The following is a 16,127-nucleotide window of genomic DNA, read 5'->3' on the forward strand; positions in this document are numbered from 1 at the left end:
ATGGAAAAATTTAGGGAAAGACAAATTACTTAATATTAAAATTAATAATAACATTGAGTGGCTACTGAGTGCTTGTCTTGTGGTGGGCACTTTGCTAAGCCCTTTGCTTGAGTCATCTCAGCTACTATTTATTCAGTATCTACTGTGAGCCAGCACTGAGCACAGAGTCTGGCTTCTGGGTGGCACTCATAAGATGTTAGGGAATGAATGAACATAACATCCTGGCACTAGAAACCACACACAAACCTTCCTAAATTAAACATAATGTGAGGAATTCCAGCATCTGTGAAAGATATCTTCTTCCTTTGGGCCATTCCTTCATCTAAAACTTTTTAAACTAGGGAGATCTTGTGTTCTATATTTTTTTTCTTATAGGTTAGAAATACCCCCTGCCCCACCCTTTGCTTCTGTCCCTATCAAGCCTTGGCCATTGCTTCTTCCCCATTGCCCTGCAGATTCTGGGTTGTAACTTCCTGGGTTCAGTGATTGACAGGTCAACACTCTGCATCTATCTTCATCTTCACAGTGCCAGCTGAACTGCCTTGCCTAGGGCACATGGGGCAACCTAACTGCTCCTTGTTCATGGGCACTCAGAAGGCAAGAAAGAGAAATAAGGATTAGCATTCAGACTTTTAGACCCTTAAATCAGAAGGAGTGACTGGCTATGGCCTCAGAAAACTTAGACTGTGGTCCTGTCTCTTCCCCTATGACACAGTGTGACCTTTGGAAAGTCATTGCACCTTTCTGGGTTCCCTTTCCCTTATCATGAGATAAGGTGGGTGTGTTTCCAAGGCCAAGAGTTCTCCCAAACTGTCAGACACCTTCCCACTGCGACACTCAGGACCAGAAACAGCACATTAACCCAATTCAGCTTTGTGTTTCCCTCTTTTCCTCCTGGCAGCCACCCCCACAGAACTGGAATTTACACATCAATCAAAATACAGGGACCTGAGCTGCTTGATGGTGAAACCCTAGTGGAATCCCTCCTGTCAGAAGCCAGCTCCTGATTGCAGAGATAATGATGGAAAAGTTGGGGTTGAATCCTATCTCCCACCCGGAGATAACCCTCCACCTCTCCAGCGTGTACTGGCCTAGAATGTGGGTTCAATTAACATAATTGACAGCCTCCTACCCAACCCTAGTATTGGAAAGGGCTCCTGCTCCACTATTGTTGACTTTATTTGCAGAGTATCCCAGGATGAAAAAGCTGTCCCTGGTCTCCTCCTCTTTCTGCATTGAAAAATGTCCCTTCTTGGTGGACAAATGCATGTTCAGAGCACCGCTCTCCTCTCCCTTATGGGCAGCTCAGTAGCCCTGTTTCAGATTCTGCCAATCTCTTCCCAGCCTTTTCTTCACTTCTCAGATGCCTTGTGGTCCCTGCAGTAAGCTAAGTGGTTAAGGAAATGAAGCTGATGAGTTCTCTCAGCCTCTGCTCTGGCACCTCTGCATACCTGACAAGCTGCCCACATCATTTGGTGGATTCCCTGGCTATGGGACCAAGGAGGCCTCCTCTTCCCCAGCTGACAGAGCGCAGGCCAAGGCTCAGAAGATGCACCCCTCTAACAGCTCCAAAGAGGCACAGCAGGGATTTGAACCCATGTCTTCTTGATTTTAAAGCTGCTACTCTGTCAACTACACATCAATATATCCTCTCAGATTCTAGGACTTGAAAACGAACAGGGAATTGGCAGCACACTCTCCCTTGTTCCTTTACTTAATTCTGGACACTTGGAGACAGGAGCCCCTTCTCACATGTTCCTTAGCCCCATTCACTCTGAGTGGGCAAGAGTGAGAAAGTTTGCTCAACTCTACTGAGGATGCAGTTGGTGATGCCGGGAGCCTCGGGTACACACACACACACACACACACACACACACACACACACACACACAGGGGAGACCGAGGCAGCACATCCCCAAGGCAAAGGCGCACAACCTCAGAATTGATTTGGGACGCCCAGAGAGAACCTTTCTCTGGAGGGAAGGAGACAGTTACCTTGAAGAGTTGGACTCCCTCCTCAAAGAACTTCAGTCCAGTACACCTGGAGAGGCAGCCGGGGACTCCTGAGGCCAGGAGGCCTGGGTCTCGCTGCGCAGCGGAGGAGACACTCGGCGCGGGCGCTTGCGCACCCCTCCTCCTGCTGGCGTGCTGTCCGCAGGTCCCCTCGGGCGGTGGCCGCAGCGGCAGCGGCTGGGTTGCAGAGTCCCGACTGAACCAGAGAAGGTATACTCAGAAAGGTGCCCGGAGCCCCTTGGTGCCCGCGTCAGATGCCGGCAGGCGAGGGTACGGAGAGAGAGAGAGAGAGACCTTGAGCGGTGCCGTGCGCGTCCTCAGCTCTGTGAGCCCCCTCTAGAACCGCGGGGAGGTAGGTGGGCGGGCGGGCAGGCGGGCATGGCGCGCGGTGACACATACATAGGGGCGGGCGGGGGAGGGGAGGGCACTCCAGGGGTGAGGGGCGGGAGGGGGAGAGCGCAAAGGGAAGCCCCACCCCCCGGGGTACCGAGGGGCGGCCACCAGGGGAGGCGAAAGCAGAGACGTCTGGAGCGCGCTGGACCCCGGCTCCAGACCGGCGCGCCACTGGGGAAGCCGCTCGGCGCGCAGGGCGCGAGAGGAGCGCTGCCCGCGGCGGCGTGGACCCGGCATCTCTGAGGCCCGCGGAAGGGAGACAGCGCTCGAAGGGCTGAAGGGCCGAGTCTGCATTGCGGTCGGCAGCTCCGCAGTCGGAGGGGCCCCGAAAGGCTGCACCCGCAGAGCAGCCCCAAGCGCCCGGGTGTGATGGCTAGAGCTGCCGGCTGGGTTTCCCCAGCAAACATGGGCAGGGAGGGAGCGGCCCCCTGCTTTCGGGCTGCAATTTAAAAGACCCTCCACAGAGGAGCTGGCTGAAAGTTTTGGGGTTGAGGTACACAGGGATGGCAGTGGGGGCAGAGACAGGCGTTAAGGAAGCAGCACGGAGGTGTACCAGGGCAGAACGCTGAATGAGTCTTTTAAATCCAGGAGAAACCAAGGACATCTCAAATGAAAAGCAGAATTCATCTGTATCGCTGTTAACTCCAGAACCTCTAAAGCATTTTTTTTTTCCTGGGAAAATGAATAAAAAGACTAACAGTTTTGAGTGTCTTCTATGAATCCACCTACATTAATGTTATTTAATTTCTCTAAAGAGACCAGTAAACATTAAAATTCTCAAGCCCTCTCCCCCAGATGATGTGAAACTGAGGTTTAGGAAGTGGTGGAGTTACCTACTCAAGGTGGGGGTCTGAATTCAAACCCAAGGTCAAACTCTCTGTGCTACAAGAGCTGCTGGTTAAAGCTGCAGCAACTTTTTTGGGGGATCTAAACTGGCTGGTGGCCTTAAGGGTCCTTATGGAGGAACTGGTGTGCTTCCCACTAAGATTTGATGGACTCAGTTAACATGGCAAAAGCCTCATGCCCCTCATTGGGCAAGGACTGAAGCGCAAAGTGGATTCTTTGTGGACTGCACATTACAGAAGAGATAAATCAAGCTCTTCTTTGATTGCCAGGAACATAGTGCCTCAGTTTTCCCCAGAATTGTGTGGGTATCCTTCTGGCCACCTCTGCTTGAGCTGGGACTGTCTGGCCCATAGTGTTCTCTGTAAACCCCCTTTTCTCTCCTCTGTTCAGAGAAGTGAGGTTCCTGGGCAGACAGCTGTGCACACTCCACCCACCTGTCTCTTGGAGCTGTGGCTAAGGTGCTCCATTAGTTGGCTGTTCTTGATTCCCCCCTTTTCACCTCAGTTATCTGGGTCAGGTCTCTACATTACAGAGCACTTAAAGCACAGTGGAGCTGAGTGTGGTGGTGCCTACCTGTAATTTCAATGATTCATGAGGTAGAGGTAGGAGGATGGCAAGTTTGAGGCCAGCCTGGGCAATTTAGTGACCCTGTCTCAAAAAAAAAAAAAAAAGGTGGGGTGGTGTTGGTGATGTAGCTCAGCAGTAGAACCTGCTTAGGTTCAATCCCCATATGGAGGGAAAGGGGGAGGGGGAAAGAAGGACAAAAGAAAAGGCACAGCACATAGCTGTCGTCCCTCTCAGACAAATGGTAGGAAATCTTACAAATTACTGGCCTTGATGAAATGACCCTTCAAGAAAAACCAATCCTTAAAGTTCCAACTAGAAGGGGCATGAATTCTCATGCCAGTGTTTGCCTAATGCTTCAGGTGGGAAAAGACTATTCTTGTCTGTAAAATGTCACACATCCTAATCCTTCTGGGGGGGGTGAAGGACAATTTAAGTCGGGGACAAATATTAATTAGGTAATTCATCTTTGTAATGAAGGGACCAAATGTTTATTGATCATCTAGTTTTGTAATGAGGCTAAGAAATAATATTAGGCACTTATTCCATGCCAGGTGCTGTGTGGTATAGCAGCCTCACTAGTGGGTATGATTCCCACTTAAACACTGGGAAATAAGACTCCAAGGCCACCAAAGTATGAAGGGCATTCAAGTGTAGGTTGTCATGACTCCAAACTGCCTATCCCTGAAGGATCAGCCCAGGGTGATGGTAAAGGATTTTGATACTTTAAAGACTGTGTTTTGTGAGGTTCCTGGGCAGACAGCTGTGCACACTCCACCCACCTGTCTCTTGGAGCTGTGGCTAAGGTGCTCCATTAGTTGGCTGTTCTTGATTCCCCCCTTTTCACCTGAGTATCTGGGTCAGGTCTCTACATTACAGAGCACTTAAAGGACATTAGTGTCAGAAAGCTCTTGGTGGCATGATGATGCTTCTCCTGTCCAATTCAGGAGTCCTGGTCCTGGTGTCGTATATGTCTGATGTTGCTGGCAGTCCCTTCTCCGTTAGAACACTTCCCATTTCCTAGTGTCTTGCCAGGCTGCCTGATCCCATGTGCTGTTGCTGTGCTTTCTAACCTCTGGCTACAAAGTGTCTTCTACAGACCAGTGTGTGGGCTGGGAGCTTGCTGGAAATGCAGAATGTCAGGCCAACCCAGACCTGCTAACTCAGAATCTGCATTTTGTATCTGCTGAAGCAATAGAGGTACTGTGATGATGTTATTTAGCAGATTCTACCCAGGCAATCTTCAAAGCACAGAAGAGAAATGGAGAGCTGGGAAGGGCTCTTAGAGAATTTGGAAGATGGCCCTTCTAGGGTATGCCAGTGCTTTCCCCCAGGTTCACTTTTGCATGGACATACCCAGGGGTTGGATCTTCCGAGGGCATGCCCTATTTTCACATGGTTCTAGTATTTAGGCAGGTCTCAGTTGCTGTGGAAGCTCCTACTCCTTCCCCACACTGTGGATTCAGCAATGAACAAATCAGGCCCATTTCTACCCGCTGTCCCCAGGTCTTTGGCCTCCTGCCATGGGACTGATATTCCAGTATTTAAAGTTAGTGATTCTTTTGCCCTCACCCTCACCATCTTCTCCTTTTGGATGAGGCATCTTCACTCCTTTCTACTCTTTCTCATCTGTCTCCATCAATAGACCCACCTCTATTAATCTTCTTTAAGCAGGCCTAAATCACCTGTGTCCCATGCAAAGAGTAACTCAGAACTGGCACAGTACTCCCATTAGTGTGCTCAGCCCAGGGGAGAACTTGCCTCCTTCGTTTGAGTCCTATGCTTCTGTGATTGCAGCCTACATTCACGTGGTTTTCTAACAGCCTCATCAAGATCATTCTGAGCCTGCAACCAACTCAGACCTTCTTTTCACTTCTACTATGATGTCTCCTCTGGCTTATCCTGATACAATGAGTGGGATTTTCCTAATCGAAGACTGGGACTTCATCTTTTCTCTATTTAAAATTACCCTAATAAATTCAGTTCACCACTCCAGGTCATCTTGGGGTTATGATTCTATCATTCTGTCTGTGTTCAGGTTTGCACTGGACTGAACCTAGGGATGAACTCTAGGGCAGGACCAGAGGCAGCCCTCCAAGGATGGCATGGCTCTGTATTCCAGTTACTATGGCTGCGTAACAAACCACCCCACAACTTAATGACTTGAAACAAGCATAGTCATTTAATATCTCCCATGGTTTCTGTGGGTCAGGAATTTGAGAGATGCTCAGCCAGGCAGTTATGGCTTAGAGTCAGATGTCAGTGTAGCTGCTGTCAGCTGAAGGCTTGTAGAGGGCTCAAGGACCATGTCTAAGGTGGCATACCCATGTGATTGGCAGGTCGTGCCAATGAAAGCCAGTGGCTTCCGTAATTCTCCATGGGGGCCTCCCAGTGAAGCTACTTAAGTGTTCCCATGACAGGGTGGCTGGCTTCCACCACACTGAGTGACATGGAGGCAGGGAAGAAGCTGCAGTGCTTCTCTGTCTAGATCTGAAGGTCATACACCAATCCTGAATTCCAGTGGTCACATAGCCCTGGGTTAGTGTGGATGGGGATGTAAATAGTGGGGGATGAGAATTACAGGGGCATACCGGTGGCTGTCTAAACTGACTCTTAGAGGATGGGCAATCTTCCAGCCCACCTAACTGTACCACCACGGAGTACTTGTTTCTGTCCCTTATAGGGGGACATCATATAAGTACCTTGCAAAGTTTGAGTATAAGGTATTTGCAGAATTTCTTCAAAGCATCCGTCTCATACTCCTGTATGAGTGAGTGGCTTGGTTCTGCTCTCCCAAGCCACATTATCTGTCTCAATGTCTACAGGTCAGACAGCCTCCAGTTAGTCCACAGGGTTATCCTGATACAATGAGTGGGATTTTCCGTGACTCCCTTTAGAGCAGGAGGCCCCAGGCTCTTCAAATGTTTCCCAAGGAAATCTTCTTCTGAATTTCTTGATCTCTGGAAATGCTTGGTCATGGAAGTCCATTCAAAATGCGCTTTCCAGCCCTGCATTCCCCAGCAAGCCCAGTTGTGGCTTGGGGCGGGGAGCCGGGCCAGGACAACTCTTCCTTCTCATCATGGACATTCAACATTCACTTTCCTTGGACATTCATCTCCGACTGGTGTGGCAAAGATGGTTGCTTTTCAGAGCTATGTCATATCCTATTGAAACTTGTGGACAATTAAAAGCATCAGACTGTTTTTATGCTGGCCACCGTGAAAGGGTTGCCTATCTGACTCTAGCTATAAAATAGTTAAGGAATGGTGTGTGATAGTCTTGGATGTGAATCCCAGTTCTGGCACAGGAACCTCAGGCAAGTTTCTTAACTATTCGGGATCTTGACTTTTATACTTATAAATGGAGCTATCTCATGGAATTGTGAGAATTAAAACAAGACATGGAATGCGCCTAGCAAACGGTCTGGCTTGAGGTGCAAGGATGAGGAATTTTCTTCTTTCCTCTACCCCTTGAATTCTGGTGTCCCTGAGTTAGCATATTCTCTTCTGTGTGCTACTTTCTGGATTTGTAAAAGCAGCTAAAAATACCCACCTCATAGGAGTGTGGCAATGATAAATACTATATGTTATGTTTGTACAGAACATTGCAATCCTTTCTGGAAGCAGAGGGCTGTAGAAATACAATGTAGAGCAGCCTTCCTATGGCAGAACTGAGCCAGGGAGCGAGCCCACTGAGAACCAGTGAACTGTTTGAAAAGTGCCATTTTATTACTGTAACGCTGTACAAGTGACAAACTAAGAGAGAAATGTTCTAATAATAAAAAACACGAGATAAGTTAATGAAACACTTGCAAGCCCCACAGGTCTGTGTGGAATCATGATGTACAGTGACAGGAAAGTGCTGTGTCACCTAATACATTCACATTGAAGGCACATTTAAGGAAATTCTCATTTCTTGAAGCTTCAGTTCAAAAACATTGAGTTCCTGAATTTGTAGCAGATTCCTATTTTCAGTAAAACCCTGCCATTTATAAAGGAGGAAATTATGGCAAGCATTTTACTCATCGTTTACTACGGTATTTACCAGTTAGTGAGTGAGCTGAGTGTGGTGTTCCTCTGTTGGGTTATAAGATCATTACCATCATCATCACCATCACCATCATCAGCAACAACATTTTCCAAGCAGATCTGGGATAGGAGCATTTAGGTTTTGCAGTCCTGGAATTGTGTACCTCCCCAGGTTCCTGGGAGCCTTTTCACCTTCTGTCTCCCTCCCTGGATCCCAAGGGATTGCTTCCCACACCCCAGACCTGAGCTGGCTATTCTCTGGTCTTTCCTTTATTCCAGCCACCAGAGTCTTTTGGGAAGGCTGATCAGCTACGTTTGATACATTTCTTTTCTTTCAGAAATAACATTGGACTATTTTGACAAATTTGTCCCAGAGTTTCACACACCATAATGTAGATATAGAATGCATGCTTATAAGATGGGCAAAACCAGTACAACCACCTCCCCCCCACCACACACACACATACTGGCTAGAAATGGAATGGAAGAGGTACAGGAAGCACCTTCATAGCTTAAAAATAATTTGCTAAGACCTAGAAGCAGCTTTTCCTCACAAAACTTAGTTATCTTACATTTTAGTTATTTTTGCTTATGAATCTTCACTGGACGTATAGTGAGAGTTGCTAATTGCATGACAACAGCCACTTGTGGCTATTAGGATTTTGTGGCTCAGGAATATTTTTGAACTGTTGCATTTTTTTTCAGCTAGAGATATTGATGAAGGTAGAGCTTCTTAGCATTTATCCCCAGGCCCAAAGAAATGAGATTAAATACAGCCATGATCTTAGGGATCATGTGTACCTTAAATCTCACAAGTCACCTCGGACTTCCTGACCATCCCTGGCTTAATAAGGGATCTGGATTTCTGGTCTACAGATTGGTGTCAGAACCACATTAACCACACTGTCATTAAGAGAGAGCATAGAAAAAGAAAGAGCCATGGCATGCATTTGGCTGGTAGGAGGTCACAATATTGCTGCTCTTTTGTTGGTTAGTTTATTTATTTATTGGTACCAGTGATTGAACCCAGGGCACTTAACTACTAAGTCACAACCCCAGCCCTTTCTTTTTGATAATTTTGATTTTTTAAAAAGATTTTTAGTCATAGATGGGTGCAATACCTTTGTTTTATTTTTATGTGGTACTGATAATTGAACCCAATGCTTCACCTGTGAACACTCTACCACTGAGCTACAACTCCAGCCCATTCCCAGCCCTTTTAACGTTTCATTTAGAGACAGGGTCTCACTGAGTTGCTTAGGGCCTCACTGGGTTGCTGAGGCTGGCTTTGAACTTAAAATCCTCCTGCCTCAGCCTCCTCAGCCTCTGGGATTATAGACACGTACAACCAAGCCTGGCTCTGCTTCTCTTTCTTACCTCTTATTTTCCACAATTGAAAGAAGAACATCAGTTAGTCCCAATGTAATGCCTACAGAGTGAAACCCTCAGTCAGGCCCTAAGTTTTGTGTGCGTTGAAGAAATGGTAGACATCCAGCTATCAAAGGAACACTTACGATGTAATTAGCAGGCACAAGAAAATCAACAGAGTGACTTCAAACCTTAACAAGCCAATACGTATATATGAGAAAATCAGTGTCTAGCAAAACTCACTGATCAAAAGGAGAGAGATGACTGATGTGGAGTAGAGAATGGTCAGAACTCTGTGGGGCAATCAGAAAAATTGAGAAAATTCTGTGAATTAATTGGGAGAGAAGTAGATAGAAACTACCCTGGAGCAGCAGAAAACACTTCCTTCCAAAGGACCCTGTCTGAAAAATCAGTGCTTCCCTGCACCAGGTGAGCTGGGTCTCACTCCCTGTTCAAATCTCACATACATGCATTTTGTCCCCATTTCTAGCCCCTCCTCATGCCTTGGTTGGAAACTCGGCTTTTCCAGAGTCAAAAGCCAGAACACAAGGCACCTATTCACCCTGCCAGGTTTGAAATTCTCCTCTGAAATTCCTTTAACTGCAACGCCTTCTCCCAAGTACACTGTGCATCTTTTCAAATTTCAGACATAAACAGCAGCCTGGCCCTGCCTGGCCACCCTTCTCACTCTCTTGATAAAAATAGAAAGGGCTGAGGTGGAGGGAGCCTGGGCACAGTGGGCGTTTTGTGGATCAGCTGTTTGTACGGGTGTTTCTGACCCTCTTTGCCTATTTTGGGGAGGGGTGTCTCTAGGGAGGAGCTTCAAGGTGGATTCTTGGAGGATTTGTCATCCCAGGGCACCTCGGCACCTTCCATTCTGGACCAAAGACACATCTCTGTGATTGTGTGTTTAACTTTGTGTCCCAGGGAGAGACACGTTTACCTGTGGTTACTGGCTTGGGTGTGAATCCTGGTAGCTGTGGGGATGGAGACAGTGGTGAGAAGGAGGGCCAGAGCCATGTTTGCATAAACTATCGGCAGGGGAATCTTTGCTTGGCACCTAGTTACCCATGACGGAGTCTTGGGTGTGGTGTGAGTTTAAGTCAAGATGGGCGTCATGACCCTGAGAGCAGGTGAGGGCTTTCAGGGGGGGGGGGTAACCAGGTGCTACTTGGGCAGTTAGCTTCTGCTGTAAGGGGCAGAGGGGAGTGAGAAACAGGCAACTGCAAGTTTGGTGGGCTAGGGCTCGGGAGAGCTGTTCTGGTGCTAACTATCCCACTTTGCAGGGATTTGACGTAAGGCCTCAATTTCTTCCTCAGTAAAAGGGGAATTGCAACATACCATTGAAGAAGGGATCCTGTTGCTTCTCTGCTATAATCACCCAGAGGCTTTAGGTTGAACTTGAGGGTGCCTTTGCATAATGTTCTGGTCTTATCCACCTCCCTCACCGCATCTCCTTCATCCCCCAGCCCCGCCGCAGGTCACCTGAGTGCTTGCTCTTATGGAGTTGACTACCACATCTTAGTGTTATAAATATCAGGGAGACCTCCCCTGATCACTCTGCCCCCCACTACTTCCACTTCTCCTTTTCCGTCAACCTCTGTTACAGCTCCTTGTTCCTTTTCTTCCCAGCTCAGGCCTCACGTTGCCAGTTCTTCATTTAGTATCCCCCCCCCCATCGGATTGTGAGCTTCACGAGGGCAGGGCACATGTTCCCAACTCCCATCAGTGGTGACACATGAAGTCCCTTGATAAATATTTGTAAAGTGAATGAATAGGTCTATTTTGTATCCCCCGTGTCTGGCACATTTTGATGCTCTGAAAATGAATCATCATTACTCACATGCATTGAGCACTATGTGCTAGGGGTTGTTCTCTGCACTTTATGTTTAGTAACTCATTCGGTAACCATAGTGACCTGACGATTTGTACATATCCATCATACATTACTCCTGTTTTACCAGAAACAGGAGACAAAGGCCCCCAAACAGCAAGACCCTTGCTCAAGATTGCACAACGAATGAACGGCAGAGCTGAGATTCACACCAGGGATGGCGGTGGTAGGAACTGTTTAAATGATGGGAGGGAAGGTTGGCTTAACAGGTAAAGGTCATGGCCAGGGGCTTGAGCTGAGCAGAGTTGGGAACCAAGGAAGAATTCCAGAAGCTCCATGATGCCCATGAGATAACAAGTTAGAGTGCTGACGGAGAACTGAGTCACGCTAGATTCATGGGGATGTGAGGCTGAAGATGGGGCCTGGTTGAAGTTTTAGCTCAGGTCTCTCAGGTAGAGTTCTCTGTGGCCAAAGAGAAGCCCCAAAGAGGCAAGCTTAGCCAAGTGCTGTGGTGCACGCCTGTAATCCCAGCAGCTGGGGAGGCTGAGGCCAGAGGATCACAAGTTCAAAGCCAGTCTCAGCAATGGTGAGGCCCTAAGCAACTCAGTTGTTGTCTCTGAACAAAATACAAAATAGGGCTGGGGATGTGGCTCAGTGGTCGAGTGCCTCTGAGTTCAATACCTGGCACCCCCCCACCTCAAAAAAAAAAAAAGCAGCAAGCTCAATTTGTTTTTAGTCATATCAGGCAAGAAGCTTTGGAGCTTTGGATTCTGGCATCAGGTGTCAGTTGATAGGTCACAGCTCAGCTCTGGGATTTGGTTGCTGGCTTGGCTTTGCCATTTGTAGCCATCTCACTGTCACCTTGACCCTCTGCTGGAATCACCCAGTGCAGGTAAGCATTATACGGATGCCCTGGGGACCTCTCTGACCCCATCACTGCGTATCTGTGCCAGAATTGCCCTGATAGGGCGCTTGGAAATTTGGTGGAGACTCATTTAGTGTCCAGTTTGCCCACATTCTAGGCCACTCTTGAAAAAGGCACAAAGGCACGAAAGCAACCTTGTCCTCGTGACTGATCTTCTACAGCCACAGATGTCCTTAGGACCCACCCAGAGGCCCCACTTAAGACATCTCCTGAGTCTGAATCTTTGAGACAATGTGATAGGCCAGGGTACTAGGCAGGCCTAATCTTAGCCCTAAGATTGTTAGCTCCTCTGGCTCCCCTGTTCCTTCCCTGTGGCTTTATTCCTTGTCTCCTGGGACCAGTCTTCCTGGCCACTGAGCTCTCCAAAATGTGGAAGAATCAATAAGAGTTGGTTGCGGCTCTACCAGCTGCTGCAGACTTCCCATCTTGGGACTTGTCAAGGGCTTAACCGCTCAGCTAACCAATGGGGAGCTCTGCTCATTCCATAGGATGGATACAGGCAAAGGATGGAGCATCTTATGTGGTGAAAGCAAAAAGCCAGGAGGCATACCTGGTGCATGCCAGGTTTGGCTTTCCTGGATGGCTTAAAACTGGATCCAGGAGGCCTGCCCTTCCTTACTCAGCAAAGGAGGAGTTATAGGGAGGAGCTTACTGGTTCAGTAGGAGGTAGAAGGATCAAGTCTAAGAGATTCTAAGATGTCTCCCTAATGCAAAGTACATAGGATCAAATCCAGGAAGTTGTGCTGAGACCAGGATCTGAGAAACTTCAAATTGCTCTGGTCTTGCTCCAGAGAGTCATTGGGGTTCTTAGCCTGGATCCATCCCTGCAAGCTTAGGAGCTGAGTAATGGAAACCTAAGAAGAGCCAGAGATGGGGACCAGGAGCCAGGTCATAGGAGAAGACCTAACCATCTGTGGCATGCATCTTCTGTGAAGGGCAGGCCTACTTGCTTTCAGCTCTCCAAAATATGGAAGCATCAATAAGACTTGGTTGTGGCTCTACCACCTGCTGCAGACTTCCCATCTTGAGACTTGTCAAGGGCTACTTGAAAGCAGGTAGAAGTTTCATGAAAAACCAGAGTAAGAATAGACACAGGGAGGGTTAAGCCTTCAGAACATGAAGTTCTGATGAGAGCTGTGGATTGGGGCTTGAGTTTGGAGTACTCAAGAGAAGGGGACAGTCAGGTTGGTTCTCTACAGAGTGGAGAATGTCCCCAGAATGCCTTATTGAAAGCCAAGTCTCACTTTTAGGACTTTATTGATGAAGATCTAAGGGAGGGATTGACCTGGCACGCACGCTTGGGCAAAAGACAGGAGGACAAGAGGCAGGAAAGAATACCTGGAAAGCTCATCCTGAGGGGACTCGACTTTGATGGATAGGGAGGTACAGAGGGCCTAGAGAACACCAAGGGACATGAACAGGAGGCAACTGGTGTCAAAATTCTGCTCCATCACATCATCAGGCCCAGGATGCTAAGCCATCCTGAGAGCTTTTTCCAATCTCTGGGGCCAAAATTTACCTTCATCTTAGATTCTATGCTTGTCAGTCCTTGTGCTAAAAGCCTGACCACAGTCAGGTCAGGCTTTTAGGGAACACACCTGGAACTCACTCCAGCACAAAGCACCTATGACAAGGGTACAAAGATACCGTCCCCAAATAAAGTAACATTTACAGGTTCCCAGAATAAGGAACATGAAATCTTTGGGGTTCACTTTCAACTCATTATATCATATGGTTCCATTTACATGAAATTCTGGAACGAATAAAACTAATATACATTGACCAAAAGCAATGGTTATTGGGGCAAGGAAGAGGACATGACTGACACAAAGGGGCAAGGGAGAACTTTCTGGTGGAAAAGAAATGCTGTATGTTGTGATAGTGGTAATGACTACGTGACTATGTCAACTTATCGTAATTCACTAAAGTGTACTCTTACAATTGGGCACATGTTATACATAAGTAAATTTTTTTTTTAAAAAAGAAAAGTGTAGATTTGGGAAAGGAACAAATCTTGGAAAATCTGATTCAGCAAGTCTGGTGTATGATTTAAGCAAACAACCCAGGTTTCTGGGAGGCAGGTGGTTCTGGAACCTAAATATCAGGTAAAGAATGAAGGGAAAGTATCTTTGTAGATGGAATTAAGGATTTTTGAGATGAGATGATTCTGGATTCTCTAGTTGGTTCTCTGAACACCATAATAGGTGTACTTTAGAAGGGAGGTAGAGGTAAAGTCTCTCTCTCTCTCTCTCTCTCTCTCTCTCTCTCTCTCTCTCTCTCTCTCACACACACACACACACACACACACACACACACACACACACACACACACACGACAAGGCTATGTAAAGATGGTGGTAGAGATTGGAATGAAAGAATGCCAAGAAATTCCAGGAGCCACCAGAAGTCAGGAGAGATGAAGAATGGACTCTCTCTCAGAGATTCCAGAGGGAGTGTGGCCCTGCTGACACCTTCATTTTGGACTTCCAGATCCATGAGAGAATAAAATTCTGTTGTTTTAAGCCAGCAGATTTGTGGTAAGTAATGCTTTAACAGCAGCCCTAGGAAACTAATGCATGTGGTATGCATTTTTATGTGTCCTAACTTCTTTTGCTCAGCTTGATTTTCATATTCTTCCATTTCATTATACAAATAAATCACAATTTGTTTTTTAATTTCACCTATTGGTAGATGTTTGGAGTTATGTTTAGATTCAGGCTATTATGAGTAAAGTTGTTATCAACAGGTTTGTATGTGCATACATTAATTATTATTTTTTTGGATAAATATCAAGGAGTGTTATGGTTGGGTTATATGACACTTTAATTTAATAAGAAACTATGAAATAGTTTTCCAAAGCAATTGTACCATTTTGTATTCCCATAAGCAACGTGTGAGCACTCCAGTTCCTTCACGCTCTTGCCAACATGTGGGCACATAATTTCTAATTATACCCTGACATCTTTGCATCTCCCAGGACCTCATCAATCTTTTAAAGTTTAGTTGTTTAAACAAAAGCAATTTGTGTTTTTGTGGGTTTTTAAATTTAATTTTATTTTTTTGTATCAGGGGTTGAATTCAAGGGCACTTGATCGCTGAGCCACATCCCCAGCCATATTTTGTATTTTATTTAGAGACAGGGTCTCACTGAGTTGCTTAGTACCTCACTATTGCTGAAGCTGACTTTGAACTCACAATCCTCCTGTCTCAGCCTTCCAAATTTCTGGGATTACAGGCATGTGTCACTGTGCCTGGCTAAAACTTGTGGTTTTAATTTACATTTTTCTGATGACTCATGATGTTGAACATTGTCTAGTCTGATAATTGGACATTTTTTTGAAATGTCTTTGCAAATCTTTTACTCGTTGTGTTTGTGTGTGGCTGTGGAGGTTGATCATTTTCTTATTGACCTTCTAGGTTCTTTATGTACTTTGGATTCAAGCTTTTTGTTCAATATAAGTGTTGCCAATATTTTCTGCCAGACTGTGAACTTTCCCTTTTGTTTCCAGTAAATTATAAGAGCAGAAGTCTTTAATTTTGATGAAGCCCAGATTTTCAATTCTTTTCCTTTATAGTTAGTACTTTTTTCTTTGTTCTACCTAGAAAATCAGGGTCACAAAGGGTGTGTGTATGAGAGAGAGACAAAGAGAGAGAGGGAGAGGGAGAGAGAGGGGGAGAAAGAGAGAGAGAGAGAGAGAGAGAGAGAGAGAGAGAGAGAGAGAGAGAGAGAGAGAAAGATTATGGTCACAAAGATTTTCTTTGAGAAGTTTTATAGTTTTTACCTTTTATGTTTATGTTTATGATTCATTTTGAGTTACTTCTTGTGTGTGATGTGAGGTAAGAATTAATTTTTTTTCCTTATAGATATTCAGTTTTCCAGCACTATTTGTTGAAAAGATTAATTTCTCTCCCATTGAATTGCCTTAGCACCTTTGTTGAAAATCAGCACATAGGCCTATTTTTGTACTTTCTTTTCTATTCTATTAATGTCTATCCTCATACCAATACCACACTCTCTTGATTATTGTAATTCTATAGCTTGACTTGAAATAATGTAAACATATATTTTTCAAAAATAGTTTGGTTTACTTAAGATCATTTGCCTTTCCATATAAATTTGAATGTCAATTTAATAGTCTCAATAAAATACCTTCTG

The 16,127-nt window shown here is 46.0% G+C and overlaps 1 protein-coding gene across 3 annotated transcripts in view; it reads right to left on the reverse strand.

Moving 5' to 3' along the window:
• The window catches only part of Acan (aggrecan), a 66,330-nt gene extending 63,945 nt beyond the window's left edge, over positions 1-2,385 (reverse strand). For all 3 annotated transcript variants that reach the window (XM_040275860.2, XM_005320124.4, XM_040275859.2), the window contains exon 1: positions 1,996-2,385. The gene's annotated coding sequence lies outside the window, so the exon portion shown is untranslated. The remainder of the gene's footprint in view (positions 1-1,995) is intronic.
• Between the last annotated feature and the right edge of the window lie 13,742 nt (positions 2,386-16,127).

This window comes from Ictidomys tridecemlineatus, chromosome 5 (genome assembly GCF_052094955.1).
Source record: "Ictidomys tridecemlineatus isolate mIctTri1 chromosome 5, mIctTri1.hap1, whole genome shotgun sequence".
NCBI lineage: Eukaryota > Metazoa > Chordata > Mammalia > Rodentia > Sciuridae > Ictidomys > Ictidomys tridecemlineatus.